This window comes from Oreochromis aureus, linkage group 22, assembly GCF_013358895.1.
Source record: "Oreochromis aureus strain Israel breed Guangdong linkage group 22, ZZ_aureus, whole genome shotgun sequence".
NCBI lineage: Eukaryota > Metazoa > Chordata > Actinopteri > Cichliformes > Cichlidae > Oreochromis > Oreochromis aureus.
Window position 1 is genome coordinate 11,540,392 of NC_052962.1, and position 12,847 is coordinate 11,553,238.

The following is a 12,847-nucleotide window of genomic DNA, read 5'->3' on the forward strand; positions in this document are numbered from 1 at the left end:
CTCCTGCAGTGTTGCTAACAGTGTGTGAAGAGTGGGAGAAGAGGGTTGCATTGACAATCCAACACAATGGGCAGCACATTGAACACATTTTATAAGTGGTCAGAAACTTGTAAATAACTCATGAAAGAATAAAGTTACGTTGAAACCAAGCACACCATTGTTTTTCTTGTGACATTACCAATAAGTTTGATGTGTCACATGGCCCTCTTCCTATTGAAAAAACAAAAGTTGTATCCAAGATGGCTGACTTCTAAATGGCCACCATGGTCACCACCCATCTTGAGGAGTTTGCCCCCTCACATATACTAATGTGCCACAAACAGGACTTTAATATCACCAACCATTCCCATGTTATTACGGTGTATCCATATAAATGGCCCACCCTGTATTATTATGCTTTTTACAACTACATGAATGTACTATTGCTGTGTGATTTATTTCTATTACTGAAGGCTACTCGCCATACCAATACCAATTAGATTTTTAAACCTTAACATAAAATGAGTAACAGTAGGGTGGACATCAGGTAAGGCTGCACTTTTTGCAGCGATCTCGTATAGAAAATTATTCTGCGCGTATATGAAGCAGGTCCGTAAAGGGACCTCTGGCTAATACGTTGGGTTCGTGTCAGGGTCGTAGCCAAAAACTAGCTTAATTTTGTTGTCTGGGTCAAATTTACTAGCGAGAGACAGAGATAGGCGTTGAAAGGCTGCTCTTGTTGTTTCAGAGGAAATCACGAACACAGTGTACAGTCGAGTCTCAATAGCTTACTTACAACTGGGCTTGTCGGGCACTCTTTTTGGCTGCACTGGTTATTATTATATTTACATGCTCCCATCTCCTGTTTCTGGTCGGTGACAGCTCGTACTGTTCGGCTCTCCATTTTCTTTCTCTAGGATTAGATAATAATGGTATTTGTACATGTTGATGATGTAGTTGTGCAGATGTTTTGCTATCTTATGCATGTGTAACGGGACTAATAATAATATCTTCCAAGTTTGTCCATAGAGAGAAGTATGAAAGACGCCTGTGTTGAACGTGCAATTGGCAAGTGCAAGAAAATAGTAAGTGCCTTTTCTTACAATTGGAAAAGGTCTTGACAACAGATGATTCAACGGGTGCTTGAACAGGAGAAGGACTAATCCCAGGTCCTGAAAGCAGACAGAAAAAACAGGCACCTGGTACCAACTTGGCAGGACACTGACATGACAGAATCTGTGAAAAAGACACTCAATCCCGTGATGGAGTTCACAGATGCTCTGTCTGGAGAACAGTATGTGAGTGTGTCGTATGTCAAACCTGTGCACCACCTTTTAAATAACACAGTTCTTCCTCTAGCTGATGAAGACACAGACCTGACGAAGGACATGCAGAAAGCCATCCTCAAGCATTTAAATAAGAAGTATAGAGACCCTGCAACTGATGGCCTACTGGATATGGCCTCCTTTGTTGAACCACACTTTAGATCATCATATATAGCTGATGACCAAAGAGAGTTCATCTTGACAAAAGCAACAGCAGGAAATTCAGTCACTGCTAGAGACGCAAGCTGTGTCTGCCACAGAGTTACCACCATCACACACAAGCACAGGAGCTGCTGGAGATGCCCGGAAAGAACCCAAGAGGAGTAAACGAAGTCTCGGCAGCTTTTTCAAAAAGGCATCCATTCAGCTTGGCCCAGCTGCCCTCAATGACATAGAAGTGATTGAAATTGAGCTTAAGAGTTACCTGCTGGCACAGAATGTTGAAGGAGAAGCTGACCCACTGGATTGGTGAAGGCTGCACCAGGTTAATTTTCCCAGGGTGGCAAGCATAGCCAGGAAATACCTTTGCATTCCTGCCACAAGCGCTCCTTCACAAAGGGCATTCAGCACCAGTGGCAACATAGTAACATGCCACCGATCTGCACTGAAGCCCGAGACTGCTGACAAACTTGTGTTCCTGGTGAACAACCTCTGATGTGCAAGAAAGTTTCATCACTTGACTGCACGCAAGGACCATAGACACTGATGTTGTGTTTGTATTTGCACTACATATCGCAAGTTTGAAATTTCTTGTTCTATATTTAACAGAAAAGGAACCTGTTAAACTTGAAGAGTTTTCAATTCAAATATGTGCAGCTTTATGTGCAATATAAATAAGTAATCAGGACAGCAGGGAGAATTGTAATGTTTATTTATTTACATTTTGCACTTCATTTTAAACAATTTAGAATTTTGTGTTTTACTGATATTTTACTTGCATCTTTTTATTCAAAAATGTTTGTGCATTTAACTTTATTTTTATTTGTTATTTAAGAATTTTGTGTTACATTGTTTGGAAAAAGTTGAAAAGTTTTGTGCAAAACTTAAAACAAATTTAAATGACAATGTTCTTAAAATGGCATTCTGTACTTTTTTGAAGTGTGTTTATCAATCTGCAATATATCTGGCATGTGTGTATGTTCAGTCATTTTGAGATCATATACATATATATGACACACAAGAAAAGAATATATCATGATACATATATTGTTACCACACATGCTTCAAATTATACCGCAATATAGATTTTAGATTGTCCTTCTAAACAAATACGTTAAATTCCACAGTTGATTCATCAAAAACATTTTTTGGTGGTTTTTGTTAAATATCAACACTGCCACATGCTTTATCTGGTAATTGTGCTTTTTAAAATCTGTACATATTGAAAGGTAGCTTTTAACAAGTTTTACTGTTTGTTTATTGGGACTTTGTGTTTCTTGGAGTATATTAATATTTGATTCCTTTTGTTTTAGTTTATTCTTGCCTCCTCTTTACAACTTTGTATTTTCTTATAAAATTGCTGTCTCCATGTTTAGGATTATAATCCACTGTCTCTTGTGCCTTGCTGTTGGTCCTGCTTCCTTTGTCATAATTACTTTCAGCTGTGACTTGTTACCTTATGTTTCCACTCTCCCTGATTATCTCCTGCATGTATTTAAAGCCTCCGTTTGTCTTGCTTCTTTGTCTTGTCACACTGTGTACACTGTCTGGTCGTGTTGCTTTAGTTTATATCAGTTTAATGGCTAAAATTCTGTTCTTCCTTGTCCCCTGCTAAGTTTATGCTATGTGCTTTCTTTTTGGTCTCTCTGCGTCCTTGCATTTTGGTCCCAACTACACTTCACATTGTATGATACATGAAAGCGACTGTGTGCATATGTGGCAAATAAGCATACAACTTAATTCAGACAGAGCATACAAAGAACAAATTGCGATATTCAAAAAAAGTTGGCGTAAATCATGTAATGTAGCTGAAAGAAAAGAACTTCAATAAAACTCAAACAACTAGTTTAGTTTAAGTTTTGTTTTTTTGTGTGTGTGTTTTTTAATTTACAGATGGGCATGATAGGTGACATTTAGGTAATATTCTTCTGTATATCAAAGCAGAAGAATAGAAATTTGTCTTTTATAATATAATCAAACACTACATTAAACCACCATCCTGATCTGGGATCCCTTAACAACAGCAAACAAATCTTTTGTCCTCCTTCTCCTCAAGTCACATAGTATTATACTCACTCTTGCATCTCATTTGCAAGCACTTTGCTCAGATTTTCAACTTTGGCACATTTGCTGTAGTGATGACGATACTCCTCAACAGTCATGTGCACATGGGCACAAGAATTGCAAGGAAACATTTGTACCCAATCAGTGAGGCTAAATGTTTCACAACCGACACCCTCGACTAGTTTAATGGTTCCAGTTTTTTTTTAATAATTATTATTATGTATTTATTTATTTTTTTTTTTGTAGTCTGGAAGATGAGTCATCACTGCGCCAGCTACATATTCGTGCCAGCCACCAAGGCAGGAGGCAGCAATCATGATTCTTTTAGATGTATTATCAGAACTGGACATGGAGTGCATGAGTGAATTTTCACCAGTCAGAGATACAGATGTGGAGGATAATAAAGGTGTCTTGTTTGTTTGTTTGTTTGTTTGTTGCTACATTTCTTGAGCTGTCTCAGTCCACCTTACATGTCCATTTCATGATGTCCAATCAGGGAAGCAATCTGCTGAGAGTCACATAAATTAAGCTGTAATCCACAAATCCAAATACTTAATGACATTTTAAGTGGGAATGTAACAAGTCTATACAATCCTACGAGGAAAAATAATCTTTAACAAGCTAAAATCTTACCTTGTCTAGCACGCATGGAATGTGTGTGTGTGTGTGTGTGTGTGTGTGTGTGTGTGTGTGTGTGTGTGTGTGTGGGTGGGGTTTAAGGTTTAAAAGGTTGAGGGTATTTTTAACGGATACAATCTGTCCTCTTTTCCAAAATTATTTCTGGGGTACAAAGCAGATTTTGCATTATTCTCAAAAGAAGATGCTGTGAAGAACCTGTTTACACACAAGAAGCATTAATTGTTTTTAGGCACACTGCATACAATGCCTGATTAACCATCAGTTGAGTTTTGTTAGAATTAAAATTGATTGTCTGATTGGCTTGTGTATTTATATTTTTGCCAACATACATCAACTCCGAAATGCCAGACAGGGATTCATAAGATAGGTTATTCTAAAGATCACTGCAACTACTACAGTTTTATGTTAACTTTAAATTTCAATGTCTAAATTGTCAATGTTTTTGTGATACTATATTTACATTGTGTTTACAAATATGCAGAGACTACTTTACCTTGTAATGTCCTGGCTGGTTTGATGTGCTTTTTGCTTTCACCCAGTGGGTCTAGAAAAATGCTTCTCTTCTCACCAGATATGATCACCTAAATGTTGAAGTACTAGAGTTCAGAGTTACAAATAAGCTTTTGATGTACTTGTGTCTAGCAAAGCAGACTCAATGCACTACTTCATTTATGCTTGACCATGAGATCGACATGGGTAACAAACTATTTTAAACAAAATCTACAATGTCTTAGATGTTTTTCAACATTCTCTTTTCTTCATTGCAACTAATTTTCCAAGTCTATAATTTAGAGAATTTAATTTGTCACCCATTACGTGTGTATATACGCCAATGACCATGAAGTACGAAAAAATTATTACCACCAGCATCCAGTGATGACCTTCATTGGCAACTCCCAAAATGTACTTGTACGACCCTGGGTCAGTCTGTAAGACAGTGAAACAACAAGTTAAATAGACCCACCTCAATGACGATAGATAGTAGAAAGCTTTTAAAGACAACTTAATGACAGAATATTGTTTAATATGTTAATTTTTGGTTTATTCTGCTTCCATAGGAGTGTCATTTCAAATGTGTTGACCATAAATGCTCTATCAGCACTTTCTTTGTTGAATTTGCTCACCAAGAGTGTCAGATAAGTATTAATAACCTGAAGTTTAAAAAAAACATATTTACAATACTATTACGTTCAGTAAGCTACAACCAATTTTCCTAGGAAAATTTTAGCATGTAAACCATAAAAGAAGCAACTTTACCTCGCTTCCAAGTTCCCTTTGTGGATCTGTATTGTAAATATCAGTGAGGATTAACTTGCATGATCCGATTTTTGAAAGGACATACGTGTTTAGAAATCTCTCCCCCCAAATCAGAACGTTCAATCAGTACAGAATTCAGCTGACTATTTTAAAACATGATGGTAAATGGACTGATTCTTATATAGCGCTTTTCTACTCTCCCGGAGTACTCAAAGCGCTGTATACAACATGCCTCATTCACCCATTCATACAAGCACTTCTAAACACAAGTGCAAACTAATCTACATTCACACACAGTCACACTCCGATGAACACATCGGAGGGCAATTTGGGGTTAGTATCTTGCCCGAGGACACTTGACACGCAGACTGGGGAAGCCTAGGATCAAACAACCAACCTTCCGATCAGTAGCTGATCTGCTCTACCACCTGAGTCACAGCCACCCCATGATGAGAAGATAACATTAACCCTGGCATAGATGTGGACGTAGAGGTGGCGGTGGATGTCCCAGACGTGGATGTAGCGGTAGATGGCTCAGCTGTGGATGTGGTAGTGGTGCATGGCTTAGAGGTGGACGTGTTGGTGGATGGCCCGGAGTGGAAGTGTCAGTGGATGTCCCCGCTGTGGACGTAGTGGATGCTTTCCTGCAATAGTAGCAATCGTATAGGGGCCAAGGTAATTTGGATCTAACTTGCCCCATTTCCTCTGCTAGCTCCTCATGTTCAGCCTCCACACTTTCATGCCCACTTGAAAATTTGGAATAGGTCTGCCCTTTTGTTATGATACTTTGATTGTGTGTTTTTTTTTTTTTTTTTTTTTTTTTTTTTTTTTTGCTATTTGAGATAGCAGTCTGAAGCACTTCATCAAGCTTCAGAATTTCCTCTGTTGCCTCTTCAGCAGACAAAATGTCCTCCAAACTGCTGTCCACCTGTAAAATGTAGAAAAGGATGTGTTATTATATGAAAATCTAAAAAAGGTTTTCAAGGTAAGAAATTTAAAAATCTTTTGTATTTACACAATTTTCTGTAAGGCAGAGGACCTTCTTGTGGAAGGCTAGGCATGTAATAATTAGAGATAAAATTTCTCATTTAACAGACTACAGAAACAGAAATTAATGTGTGCAATTTATAATAAAAATAGAAAATTTTACTGTGCATTTACAATGGTAAGAAAAGAAAATTATTGTCCTGAGATGGGTTTTTTTATGAACGTTCACATTATGAAAAATTTGTTAAAATTCTACAATTTGTGTTAATCCATAAGCAGAAAGGCAGGTGTTGTCACTGACAAGCTGCTGTAGCGCTACTGAGCTCAGGGGTGAATATAAGGGGATGTTGATGAGTCTGTAACTTTGCACGGGGTGGCAGGACATACATACATGTTAGGTTCTTGTAAGTTTTCGTGACAGGATCACATGTACGCCAATACGACTAACCCTAACCCCAACAATAGGATGCCAGAAATGCTTTCAATTAGGGACATTAAGGCCTATCGGCGCATAGATCCCTAAACTGTCCATCCTTCCTCCTTCACTGACCGCCAGAACATCCTGGGTGGGCTGTGTGCTTCACAATTGGAAAGTTAAAGGAGTGCACAGTCCGTGCTCTCAACGGCAAACACAAGGCGTCCCCACTACCTAGATTAATACTGACAACCAATGGAATACTGTATAGGTATATAATTTTAAAGAGGAGACTGAGCTCGGATCAGGCGGGGGGGAAATCTCAAACCCACCCCCCACACTCCTGGTGCTGATGTATTTTCAGTCCCAGCCTGCATCTAACTGGAGGCTGTCGCTCCATGATATAAATATTTTCTTTGCTGTCTCCTCCGTCCAGTGAATTCCATCGGCTGCAGTATGGAAATGTTGCGGATGAATACAGGATAAATGGTCATAGTGACTGACTATGAAATTATTAATTATTGTCAGATGTTGTCTCTGAAGTAAAGTGAGTCCACCAAGTGTATTTTTGCCACGAAGATGTCTGCATTTGGGAACACGGACTGCGCACCCCGTACCACCATGCGTAGCTGCTTGATCGACATTTTGTATGGATCCTGGTCCCTGTTGTTCAAGCCTAATGCGAGCACGGCAAGCCCTGTTTCCCCAAAAGTCGGCTCCAGGGGTTTTTGAAAGAAGGTATTCTGCTAAGATTCGAGTCTCCCAAAAAGATCACCGGTTTGGCAGCCCGGTGTTCTGGGAATTTCTCCTACCCCGTAAACCGTCCTACCCGTTGTTCCTGAGCATGTGTGCGCATGCGCACAACACAAAAAGGGAAGCAAAGCGCATCCGGCTGTGATTTAATGCTACTCCGTTGTCATATTTGCAGGAAAATAGGTAAGTAGTAAGTATTAGTACTTTTTTTTTGACGTTGATACTTGATTTTTTTAAGCCTTTGTGATTGTTTGTCAATATTAAAGTAAAGTCGCTATCTGCTTTCTGCACAAAACTGTCGAATTTGCAGCTTCGGTGAAGTCTGCTGTCAAGTTACTGGACACGTGGTATTTGCACAACACTTCTGAATCCGCAGCTTCGGTGTTTTAAGGCTGTTTCGATAATGTCATTATTTAATAAGTTAAATTATTTGCATTGTTAACTGCACATATTGAAGCTCAGAAGAAAATGTTTACTTACATTCGTAGATATGGAGAAGAAGTGGGAAGAGATTTACGCGTTCATTTCTCATGGCTCCTACCCTTCAGGATATGACAAGGCTCAAAGGCAAAACCTCAGAAGATATGCCTCAAAATTCAAACAAAAGGGTCAGTAATTTATTGTTAATACTAACAACTCATATATGTGGTTAAATTAATTTCTAAATATATATTGTTTTACTGCAGATGGAGAACTCTTTGTTGGAACCAGAAGAGTAGTAAAAACCATGGATGATGCCAGGAAGATATTTCATGAGTTTCATTCTCCAATTGGAGGACACACTGGCATACACAAAACGCTAAATGCAGTGTGTTCCAGATTTTACTGGTTTGGTATGACAGTTGACATTAAAACATGGGTATGTATTAACTGTTTGCATTGTTGTTAAATGCCGTTTAAAATAAGCAAATTTTTTTGATATTAGTTAAAAGAGAAACTGTACACTTGCAAAATATAAATAAATATGGTTAATTAGTGATATTACAGTATTAAACTGTAGGCCTGGCAGAGATTTGAAGACACACACAAAGTATTGTTGCTAAATTGTTTGTTCGTTAGAGAATATGTCATTAAGTGATTTTTTTTTTTTTTATTATTATTATTATTTTTTATAAATGAGAATGTTGAACATTTACGTGAACTCCATAAATATTTTTACCTTAAAGATTCTGGAATGTGACCAGTGTCAAAAAGTTGGGAAACCACTGACTGCTGTGCAACCGTTGCAGTGTATTCAGGTAAATATTATGCCCCTTTTACCCATCAAACTATGCTTCTAGCTCATATTCATAAAGGCAGGAGGGTTTGCCAACTAATTTTAACCATCGATGTTAATGTGTACATTATACAAATTGTTATTCAAATTATTAATTTGTCCTTGATAGGTGTCTGAAGTGTGGGAACTTATTGGTATAGATCTTACTGGACCTCTTCCTAAAACGTCAAGCGGCTTCCAGTATATACTTACTGCAACTGACTACTTTTCAAAATGGGTTGAAGCTTTCCCATTAAAAACAAAATCTGCATCTGAGGTAGCCCAGCACTTGTGCTCCATTATATATAGACATGGCTGCCCCAAAAGGATTTTGTCAGACCAAGGCAGAGAGTTTGTGAATGAAGTAAGTGTTAAATAATTTTCATTTACATTTTTTAACTTTACTTCACTGGGGTCAAAGATTTTTTTCTTGTGTGCTTGTATAAGAAGTATAAGAACCTTGTCCTTATCTGTTGAAGCTCAACTCTGATCTTTGCAAGTTATTGCAAATTGAAAGAAGTGTAACAGCAGCATACCATCCACAGACCAATGGTCTAGATGAAAAGACCAATGACAACATAAAAAGGTATGCCTAATTTTTATCTATCAGTTTTTAATAACATTACTTATGTTATTCAAACTTAATTGTTACTTAATAATTTATTAATTTCTTTACTTCTAATTAAACTTTCATTACTGTCTTTACATATTTCTATGCCTGCATTTAGAGCCCTCCGAAAACTGGTGAATGACCAGCAGAATAACTGGGATCTGTATCTAGATCCCACCCTGTTTTCACTGCGGTCAAAAGTACACACCACAACAAAATACTCACCTTTTTTTCTGATGTATGGAAGAGAGGCAGTATTTCCATCAGAAGTGCCTGCTCAAGTGCCGGTGAGTGTTTGTCAAATTCTTTCTATGTTAGAACTAAGAATTGAAACCATTTAAGTAAAAAACCCAGTAATGTCTTTATGAATATATCATCATCTTGTTTTAATTGCTAATATCTACAAAATTTTAGATTTCCAACATCATTCTGCCAGACGACAAAAGGTACAGTGATTATGTACAGTCTGAAAGTGAAGCACAACATGCAGTTAAAGAAACTGCACAAGAAAACATTGCGAAGTCACAAGACAAGCAAAAGGTTGCATACGCCAAGCGGGTCCTGAAAAAGTACAAAAATGTTGTGTACAATGTAGAGGATCAAATTCTGCTTCTAAATATGAGGAAACGTGGGCGAAAAGGAGGAAGACTTGAACCGGATTTTTCAGGTCCCTACACAATTGATGACATCAGTGGAAAATGTGTTAGACTGAAAACGCTGAGGGAAATACTTTTAAAAGTCTATACAGTATTGACCACATTAAACCTTATAGAAGAAGCCACCCTGTCCAAGTCTCAACTCCAACTGAACCTGTTGAGAGTAGCCCATCTTCTGAGATGCAGCCTTGCAGTCCTCAGCATCATCATGAAGCGCTGCAAAATAACAGACCCTCTGTCATACAGTTTGCACCAAAAATAGCTCAGGTAAAATCAGTCCAAGCACCAGAAGAGCTTGTACCAGTGACCCCCCAGAAACCCAGCACGCAAGAAAAAGGTGGCATAGCTAAAAATCTCATTCTGACCGGTTGGTCAATTGTTGCCAGTTTGGCTAGTCGAATGGATAGAATGTTTTATTTTTTTTCTCCCCTCTTGCTAATTTTGACCTGTTGGTCCAATTTTGGCTAATTTCTGATTTACATAAAGCGGCTCCCCTCTGGCATGGTTATTTTGTTGGCCCGTTGGCCCTTTTCTGCTTGTGGCCCGTTGGCCATTGACCGTGATTTTCAAATGGCAACTGTTATTACTAAAGAAACTTATCATATTTTGTTTTTTAGTGAAGTGGCTTTGGGCTGCAAAAGACACCGGGCGTGTGGAGGCAGTCGTTGGGCCATACAAATTGTATGACTCTTCTTTTCGCACACTGGAGGACAGTGGGTGGCTTTCTGATGAGGTAAGTGAAGTAATCATTTTTGGTCCTAGTGGTGGTCTGTAAAAATAATCTTCTTTTAATCCAAACAGGTCATTGATGCATACCTGCACTGCCTCATTAGGAAACAAAAGGCAAGTAAGAACGTATGCTGGTTATTTCACAAAAGCATTTTATACAATTTTGTAATCTTTTAAAAAAAACTCTTGCATTTTTCAGAAACCCGTGTATCAGTTGTCTTGCGTTGTTGCAACCTCTCTGTTTTCTGGGAAGTTTAAATGTGTCACTAAGGTAACGTAGATGTTATATAGGTCATATAGTGCATGTTATGTAAATGAATCTAAACCTTTATAAACTTAAAAATATTCCACAGATGTTGTTTCCGGCTGAGGACATTTGGTTGTGCCCACTGAACTTCGGTGCACACTGGATCCTTGTGGTACATGTTCACACCTCATGTGTTTTTTCTCTTTTTTTGTTTTATTGTTCTTTTTAGCAGCATATTCTTATTTTGAAAATGCTTACAACTGATTATGTTTACTTAAGTGAGTGTACTACACATATTCTACTAAATACAATTTTTATTTTAGGTTGTCAAAATCTCCTCACGATCTGTACTGCTGTTAGACCCTCTTGGAAATGAAGGTTGTTATGAAAGGAAAATTATGCGTAACTGGAGGTATTCATCATTCATTAATTATCTGTTTTGGGTTGTTTGGTTTGTGGGTTGTTGTTTTGTTTTTTTTTTATTTAGAGCAAAATGCTGGCTACATTTTAAAAACTTGAATAGGAAAGGAAGATTCCCGAGTGGATTGGAAAATGGAGACTCTGCCACACAACAAGCAGATGGACTCCAGCAGTTGTGGAGTTTTAGTGTTGAAGGTATTTAATAAGCAATTGTATTTAATTGTATTTAACTAGAATTAAGTTAATCAATTGCAATTACTGTAACATATTTTACAGTTTGCCGAACACTACCTTATGAGTGGAGAGGTTACTAGGGTGCTGTCCACTCCAGAAGCCACTGGGCTGCAACGCACAGAAATTGCTTGCGAACTGCTAGAACATCAAAGTAAGTTGAGTCATGTGCTTTTGTATTACAATAGCACTTTCAGTTTTGTTTAAAAACTGTTAGGTTGAACGCCAGTGTGTTTCTAGGTAATGCTGATGACTACTGTGTGGTTTGTTCCATGCTGGAAGCCGATCCAGCATGGAACAAACAAACATTCATTGGTGAATGTGATTGTCGTAAAGCAGAGCGCAGGTGGAGGAAATCTCATCCAAATGTTCATCTCCTCTATCTAAAGGACCTTTTAGCTTCTTTTAATAATGCGATTAGAGATGTGAGGGCTGCCCATTTCTCACACTTGGCTAAAAAGAGCAGAGGTAATCCTAAGGTGCTATTCAACACAATTAGTGCCACAATTAGCCCGTATTTCATTTAATGAGGACTGTAACAATTTTCTCTTTTCTGCTTGTAAAGATTAATAACGTAAGAATGACTTTTTTTTTTTTTTACATTCAGCACCTGCTATGTCTATCTCCAACCCATCTCAGCCCATCATCTTGGATACTTTCTCTCCTGTTTCAATACCTGAGCTGGTAAAACTAGTGAATTTAGTGAAAGCATCCTCTTGTTCACTTGACATTTTACCTGCATCATTTTTCAAAAATGTCCTCCAGTCTATTGGTCCATGCTTGCTCACCCTAATCAACTCTTCACTGACGTCTGGTATAGTTCCGGTTTATTTTAAAAACACTGGTCTGTAACTGCTCCAAAGAAAGTGCTATTCTCCCGCCTTAAAAAAAGACCTCAGCTAGACCAATCTCCAAATTACCATTAATTGCTAGCTTTCCTAGCGGCCTCTTCATGGTTCCCATTTGCCTGTGGGATCCCCAGGTATTTGGAGCTGTCCTTTATGTCTGCAATGTTACTGTGGTGGGGCGTGGTCTGCGGTGCTGTGCAGGGAGGGCGGACGCACCTGCACGGCATCCTATATCATGCCCAACAAGTTATAAACACAGGGACTCAGGGGTTG

The 12,847-nt window shown here is 38.3% G+C and overlaps 1 long non-coding RNA gene across 1 annotated transcript; it reads left to right on the forward strand.

Annotated features, from left to right (window-relative positions):
- The first annotated feature begins 11,583 nt into the window (after positions 1–11,583).
- On the forward strand, positions 11,584–12,015 carry LOC120435506. Its single transcript, XR_005609781.1, has 3 exons — positions 11,584–11,690; positions 11,772–11,880; positions 11,967–12,015. It is a non-coding gene; the product is annotated as an uncharacterized LOC120435506 (long non-coding RNA).
- Positions 12,016–12,847: the final 832 nt, after the last annotated feature.